The sequence below is a fragment of the Microtus pennsylvanicus genome, chromosome 1 (assembly GCF_037038515.1).
Source record: "Microtus pennsylvanicus isolate mMicPen1 chromosome 1, mMicPen1.hap1, whole genome shotgun sequence".
NCBI lineage: Eukaryota > Metazoa > Chordata > Mammalia > Rodentia > Cricetidae > Microtus > Microtus pennsylvanicus.
The window spans coordinates 25,599,886-25,607,742 of record NC_134579.1 but is presented as its reverse complement, the minus strand read 5'-3'; the positions used below and the strand labels follow the sequence as shown (position 1 = coordinate 25,607,742).

Genomic DNA, 7,857 nt, shown 5'->3' with positions numbered 1-7,857 from the left:
ATCAGAGACAGGCAGATCTCTGTACGCTCAGGGCCAGCATGGTCTGTGTAATGAGTACCAGGCCAGCTATCAGTTCATAATGAGACCTATATAAAAATCACAACAAAACAAAAGAAGACAAAATTATTATTCTCTTGATTTATTTTATACAGACTTTTGTAATTATTCCCTAAAAATTCAATGACTATGTAGACAGCATCTACAGTGTATTAGATTCTAAGTAATCTAAGATATGTACAATGCATATGCAAAATAGGTAAGCACTATGCTGTAGAGAAGGGTCTTGAGCATCCAAGGATTTTAGTATACCTTATGGATCCTGGGAATGTGGAATGATTGCATAGGTAGTTGTTTATATATGAATGATATATACATAGTATACACACATATAAACAAAGATGAATATAAGCATATACACTAATTATTATAATATTATTATAGAGGATTCAGATCAGGACCAGAAAAAAAAATGAAGTTATATATAGTGCATGAGGTGGGAACACTGAACAAGATTTTATGTCCTTCCCCTACCTTCACTTCATTGGAAATACTTTATTAGATTTTGTTTTTACTGGACCTTGTAGTGACTGGGTTGCTTTTCATGATACAGCACTAAGATATCTAGAATTGTGTAGTTTGTGCTTACCCATGTGTCAGAATGAGATGAATCAAGATGGTGAGGTTTTAGGTAATGATGCTTCAAAACAAAGGGACTGTCTTGGAAGCAAGAGAATCCCTTAGCAGTGTGGATTTAATTTCCCAATCAACTGTAGGTCTGGTTTGTTGGGTGCAGCCAGTAGGAGTTGTTTGGCCTTGGAAAGTGCATCTCATAACACAGTGTGCTTAAAACATACAGAGCAGAGTGAAGTGCTGGAGTGCATGGTGAAGGCTATACGGGGAGTGAGAACAATATCACTGCTATTGCTGTTACCTAGGAAAACAAAATGTGTCTATCTCTGTTCAAAGCTGCTCTTTCCATTGCAGAATCACACAGAATACCAGGAAATCAAGATCATGAAAGAATAGTCTAAGTATGGCCATGTAAAGTAGTATTGCTGTGGGACAATGATCTTGTATCCTGTAAAGATTTGTCAGTTGTATTGTTTTCAAAAAATGCTGATTGGCTAGTAGCCAGGCAGGAAGTATAGGCAGAGCAACGAGGACAGGAGAATTCTGGGAAGAAGAAAGACTCAGTCATCAGTCATCACCCAGATGCATAGGAAGCAAGATGAGAATGCCTCTCTGATAAAAGGTACCAAGCCATGTGGCTGGCACAGATAAAAATTAATGTAGGATGTAAGAGTTAATAAGAAGCCTGAGCTAATATACCAACCAGTTTATCATTAATGTAGACCTCTGTGTATTTCTTTGGGACTGAATGGCTGTGGGACTGGGCAGAACAGAAACTACTACCAACATAATATAATCTAATTACTACCAAGTGATCAAGGAAGTTTTTCATAAGTAAAGATTCAGACAGAGAAATGAGAAACTAAATAAAGAATACACAAAGAGCAATTTTGAAAATTGTTTTCCAAACCTTCATGAATGAAGCACTAGTTTGGTTATCAAAACAGGGGTTTATAGTTCTTCTCATTTTTTAAACAAAGAAATTAAATTTAGTTAATGGCTTTTATAGTTTTTAGGAAACTATGAGCCCTGTGTCTACATAGTTTTATGAATGAGACATCAGTGAGGGAGATCATCATAGAGACAGATGAGTACAAAAGTAATTTTTGAAGAGAGTCTGTGTCTTGTCATTTAAGTTCTTGGATATGCCATTTTCATTCAGAAATCATTAGCCACATGGCTGTTACTACTGTGTCTGAAACCAGTGGGATTGTCCCTAATGCAACCGTGATCACAAGTTCAACTATTCTCTAGAGGCTGTCATCCCTGCCAGGCAGTGGTGGCACACACCTTTAATCCCAGGACTCGGGAGACAGAGGCAGGTGAATCTCTGTTAGTTCAAGGCCAGCCTGGTCTAAAGAGATAGTTTCAGAGCCAGCTAGGGTTATACACAGAAAAGCCCTGTCTTGAAAAACCAAAAAATAAATAAAAAAGACTGTCATCTTCATTACTATCATTTTTTCCTATCAGGCTACCAAAAAGGGTAGAGATCAAAAGGAAAAACAACCAATAAAATCAATGACAAAAGCAAATGGCTGGAGACCCCTTAGTTTGGTTTCTGTTCAGCATGTAGAGTTCCATGCTTCACTGTTGATAAATAGAAAGGTGATAACAAAATATAGTCACATATTCATCCATTACCATCTTTCTGTAATATCCTGTGGCTGCTGAACACAGAACATCTCATGTTATCCTCACAGTGGCTCAATAGGTGGCTAATTTTATTATCTCTATTTTTTTTGAACTGGAAACTGATATTGAGACAGTTGGTTAAATATTGTTCAAACCCACAGTGCTACCTTGGGAAAGACACAGACACATTGCTGAAACAAAACACAAGGGGGATAAGTATTGATAAAGGAAAAAATCTTACAGGGCTGGAAGGGTGGCTCAGTCAGCAAAGTGCTTGCTTCACATGGATGAGGACCTGAATTCAACTCTCAGAACCCAGGTAAAAAGTCAGGAGAAGTGATATGTGCTTATAATATCAGTGCTGGGGATATGGAGATAAAGGCTTGATGGCTAAGTAGACTAGCCAGAGTGACCTCAGGTCCCAGGGAGAGACCTTGTCTTATAAACCATGATGAATAACTCTCAAAGAAAGGTGCATGAAGCTGACCTCCGGCATCCATACATGTGCATGTGCGTGCACGTGCATGCACACACACACACACGCACACACGCACACATGCACACACACACACACTTCCCCCTAACTCCCATACAAAACACAAAGAAAAAGAGTTTATTTCACTCACAGTTTTGGAGACAACATCAACAACATGGAACTTGCTTGGGTAATGTCCCTCAGTGCATATCTCATCATGGTGATGTTTGGGAGCAAAAGAAAGATCCTATGACCAGACAAGCTGGTTAGTGATCCAGAGGGAGAGGGACTCTGGGGTCAGGCACACTCATTTGTAATAATTTCATCTCAGAAGATATTTAAATGTCATAAGAGAATGACCTTAATCTCACCAAGGACAGTGCCTAATGACCTAACCAAATACCTCCTATCAGACTCCACCCTTCAAGGTCCCGCCATCTCTTGACAGTCCGACCTGGGGCCAGGCTTCCAACACATGGATTCTGGGGGACACTCTCAAACATACCCAAATTTTAACAGGTTCTGCACCTTCCTGCTATTTTATTTATGGTAATTCCAAAAGAGTTCAGGAGGCAAAAGGGCAGTGATTTAAAATGTCATTTCCAAACCCCTTCTTTACTATATAGAGAAGCCTGGGCAGTGGGCAGTTGATGATTCCCATGAGGAAAGAACCCAAACCAAGTCTCCAACAAAACTGGGCCCCTTGCTTTGTTGAAGTATCCTTAGAATGGGCTAACTCCTGACAGCCAGTATAGACTTCAAATACAGATATTCCTTAGTTTCTAATGGAGTGGCTTTCTGACAAATTCATAGGAAGCTGAAAATGTGTTTAATATGCTAGAAGTAGAAACCCCAGATGGGTATTTTATAGACAGGATTACAGATGAAAACATAACTGTGGCATACCAAAGAATCTGTTGTTATTCTTCATGCCAAGCATCAACAGAGGATCATGCTATGCATTGCTAGCCTGGGAAACAAAATCAAACACATTTCATTTATATTGTCCCTTAAATGAAGTCATCTTCACACTGCCATAGAAGGAAAAACTGTACCCTGTTAAGCTTTTTCTTTTAAATATGAGAAAGCTGTGTAGAAGTGTCCCCAAAGTAGGGACTCTCATTTTTTTTCTTTTCTTTAAATTGATTTTTATTAAGTTCTACCTTCTTCTCTGTCAAGCTTTTGAGGAGGTCCATTGAACACATGCATCCCAGAGCCACTCGTTAACCCCTGGGGATGTCTGTTTGCTGTCTGCCTGCCCATTCCCTTATTTTATGGGCCAATGTCCTTCACTTATTCTGAAGTTAAGGTTAATCCTCATTATTCTATTGAAAGCTTTTGGCTTATTATTTTCCCCCACATTCCAATATTTACAACGGGATTCTTTAAAAAAAATTCTTCTCTTATATATTACATCTTGATAGCAGTATCCTTTCCCCCCTCCCCTAGTCTTTCCCTCCATATCCGCTCTCCCCCAGATTCACCCCCTTTCACTTCCCCTCAGAAATATGAGGCCTCCCAGCAACACCAATCAAACAAGGCATAAAAACTACAATAAGACCAGGCACATTCCATCACATCAAGGCTGGTAAGACAGCCGGTAGGAGGAAAAGTGTCCCATAAGTAGGCAAAGGAGTCAGGGACCACCTCTGCTTCCACTGTTAAGAATTCCACAAAAACACCAAGTGACTTAGTCATAACATGTGTGCAGAAGACCTAGGTCAGAGCCCCACAGTCTCTCTGATCTTTGTGAGTCCCCTTGAGTTCCAGGCTGTGTTCTTATGGTGTCCCTGACTTCTCTGGTTCTTCTCACCCTTCCTTCCCATTCTCAGAAGGATTTCCAGACCTCCACCTAATGTTTTTGGCTGTGGGACTCTATCTGCTCCCATCAGCTGTGGGATGAAGTCTCTCTGCTCTCTTTGATGATAATTATGCTAGGATCTGGTCCCAGAATCCTCTGTAGGCAGGAGAAACTGCAGGTCAAAGATTTTGTGGCTGCGTTGGTGTACCAATCCTTCTACTTGAGGGCTTGCCTGGCTACAGAAGACGGCTGGTGCAGGCTCCATGTCCCCCATCACTAGGAGTCTGCTAGGGTTACTCTTGTAGATCCCACGGAGTTTCCATTGCACGAGGTTTCCATTTCGTTCCTGAAATGCCCCCCCCCCCCCAGTTTCAGTTGTTTTTTTTCCAATATTTTCTACCTCTACTTTCCCTTACCCCTCCTGTTCCTAACCTTACCTGATCCCTCCTGTTCCCAACCTTACCTGCCTCCAGTCCCCTCATGAAATCTATTTCCCTTTTCCAGGGAGATCTTTCTGTCCCCCACTAAAGCATTCTTGTTATTTAGCCTCCCTGGGTCTGTGAATTGTACCATGATGATCTTTTATAATATCCACTTCTGAGTGAGCACACACTGTAGTAATAAGGAATGGCGGTGGGGCTGCGTCCCCAAACACCCCAGCTGCCTGCCCGGCTCGGCTAGCTTATGCCCCAAAATAATTACACAGACACTGTATTCATTTAAACACTGCTTTGGCCCTTAGCTCTAGCCCTTACTGGCTAATTCTCACATATTAATTTAGCCCATTTCTAATCATCTGTGTAGCGCCCCTAGGTGCGCTTACCGGGAAGATTCTAGCCTAAGTCCATCCTGGGTTGGAGCTTCATAGCGTGCGTCTTCCCTGGAGCAGGTAGCATGGCGTCTCTCCTACGTCTGCTCCGGAGAGGAGAGCTGTCGAGTCTGACCTCACTTCCTCTTCCTCCCGGCATTCTGTTCTGTTTACTCCACCCACCTAAGGGTGGGCCTATCCAATGGGCCTAGCAGTTTCTTTATTGCTTAGCCAATGAAATCAACAGATTGATATATGACACTCCCACATCAACACACCATGTTTGTTTCTCTGGGTCTGGGTTACCTCACACAGAATGATTTTTTTCTAGTTTCATCCATTTTTCCGGAAACTTCACGATGTCATACAAGTGGATTCTTATGCTTCTAAGTTTATTTCTTTTTCTTCATAAAATTATTTTGAAACCTTTGCTGACTTCCTGGCCTGCACCGTGGCTCATATCTTGCCCATGCTTCGTCTCTTCAGAACAGGGGTACAGTGGACATTCAACAGTGAGGCACATAGTAAGTAGGCATTTAACAGTGAGGTCAACACAGTGATAAAGTGGGCCCTTAACAGTGAGACCAGAACAGAGGTAGTGGACACTCACAGTGAGTTCAGAATAGTGGTACAGTGGACACTCACCAGTGAGACCAGAACAGGGGTACAGAAGGAACTCAACAGCGAGGATGACCATGGGTACAGGGCTAGTGCCTTTGGATTGCCATGTGTGATTTTTTGCAAGAGGAGCATAAGAAAGAACACCTCACTATCGAAGATCTAAGGTAGTCTGCCCACCCTTTTTTTTTTTTTACAGTTCTTACTTAGTTTTTATTCATAATCATAAACTTAACTCTGCAATCCAGCTAGACTTGAAGGGGAATAAAGAAAATATGGAACCCAAAGAACTTCAGTGAGAGCAGGGATTACAGGGTACTGCGAGCAGATGGGGCTGGGGTGCTCTCCTGAGCTACAGAAGGAATGGTCTGGTGGCTAAGAAGCCTGCAAGTCAAAAGAATTAGAGTTGTCCACAGTCGGAAATGGTGATCTTCTTGCTGGTCTTGCCATTCTTGGACCCCAAACATTCCATGGCTCCCACAATGTTCATGCCTTCTTTCACCTCCCCAAAGACCACATGCTTGCCATCCAGCCACTCAGTCTTGGTGGTGCAGATAAAAAACTGGGAACCATTTGTGTTTGGTCCAGCATTTGCCATGGACAAGATGCCAGGACCTGTATGCTTCAGGATAAAGTTCTCATCTTCAAATTTTTCTCTGTAGAAGGATCTGCTGCCAGTGCCATTATGACGTGTGAAGTCACCACCTGGCACATGAATCCTGGAATAATCCTGTGAAAGGAAGAACCCTTATATCCAAATCCTTTCTTTCCAGTGCTCAGGGCATGAAAGTTTTCTGCTATCTTTGGAACTTTGTCTGCAAACAGCTCGGAGACACAGCCCAAGGGCTCGCCATCGGCTGCGATGTCGAAGAACATGGTGGGGTTGACCATGGCTGGAGCAAGAGGTGAGAGGGGACAGCGGCGTCTGCAAAGCCAGTCTGCCCACTTTTCATATCTACTGGGAGAAAGACATTTTTGGCCCTAGAAGTTGTTAGAGAGACCAATCAGTTGCCTCAGAAATAATTAGGTGCCATCAGTAAAACTCAGGATGGACAAAAACCATAAGCAAATAAAATTACCATCCTAAGAAAACTTCAGTCACGAACTAAAGCTGAGATTGAAGTGCATTCATGATTGGTGTTCATAATTCGAGCAAACCACCGACAAACCTTGAAGCAAACTGCTACTCCTTTTTTCCCAGTTCACATTTCTGTTATTTCCGTTACTCTCAGGCCAAATATTCAATATCACTTGAGTGTGATTAATTTTTATCACATGTTTGAATGTTACAAAGCCCTGAATCAGGTTTCCTTTTTGATCAGAATCTAGTTACCAATAAATAGCTCATTGGAAGCTCACACTATAAATAGTTTGTGTGTGCTGAGCCTTGGTATCCTTTAAGTGTTTTATAGATCAACATGGTTGAGAGGCTTCCTAGTGAGTCATGTTTATGTTTAGCAATGGAAGACACCTCTAAAATGTTCCTTGTTTCCCTTCACAAACTTGTCCCCTTTTCTTATACTTTTTACCTGCTCATCTAGTGAACACTTACTGGGTGTCTTCTTACAGATTATCAGGGTTATGGTGAAAAGGATAAAGAGACAAGTTCCAGTCATTTAAGAACATCCAGTAAAGTCAGTTGGAATGGGCTTAGGGAGGCACTTGGCTAGTTGTCAGTTCATTAAAGAGAGGCTTATTTGCGGTCCTTATTAGGTAGCATTTTCCCATTAACCAGGGAGTAACACAGGCTTTGCAAAAGTAGGCTTTCTTTATTGGTTATATGACTTTGGGGGCAAATTCTTCACATATTCTGAGGATTCTTTGGCTGCTTCCATGGCTGTGTTAGATTTCCATCAGTGTAACAAGACTCACGAGACGCTCAGCTAGGAGGGA

General features: G+C 41.9%; 1 pseudogene; it reads right to left on the bottom strand.

Moving 5' to 3' along the window:
• Positions 1–6,244: 6,244 nt before the first annotated feature.
• LOC142838384 (peptidyl-prolyl cis-trans isomerase A pseudogene) lies at positions 6,245–6,855 on the bottom strand (annotated as a pseudogene).
• Between the last annotated feature and the right edge of the window lie 1,002 nt (positions 6,856–7,857).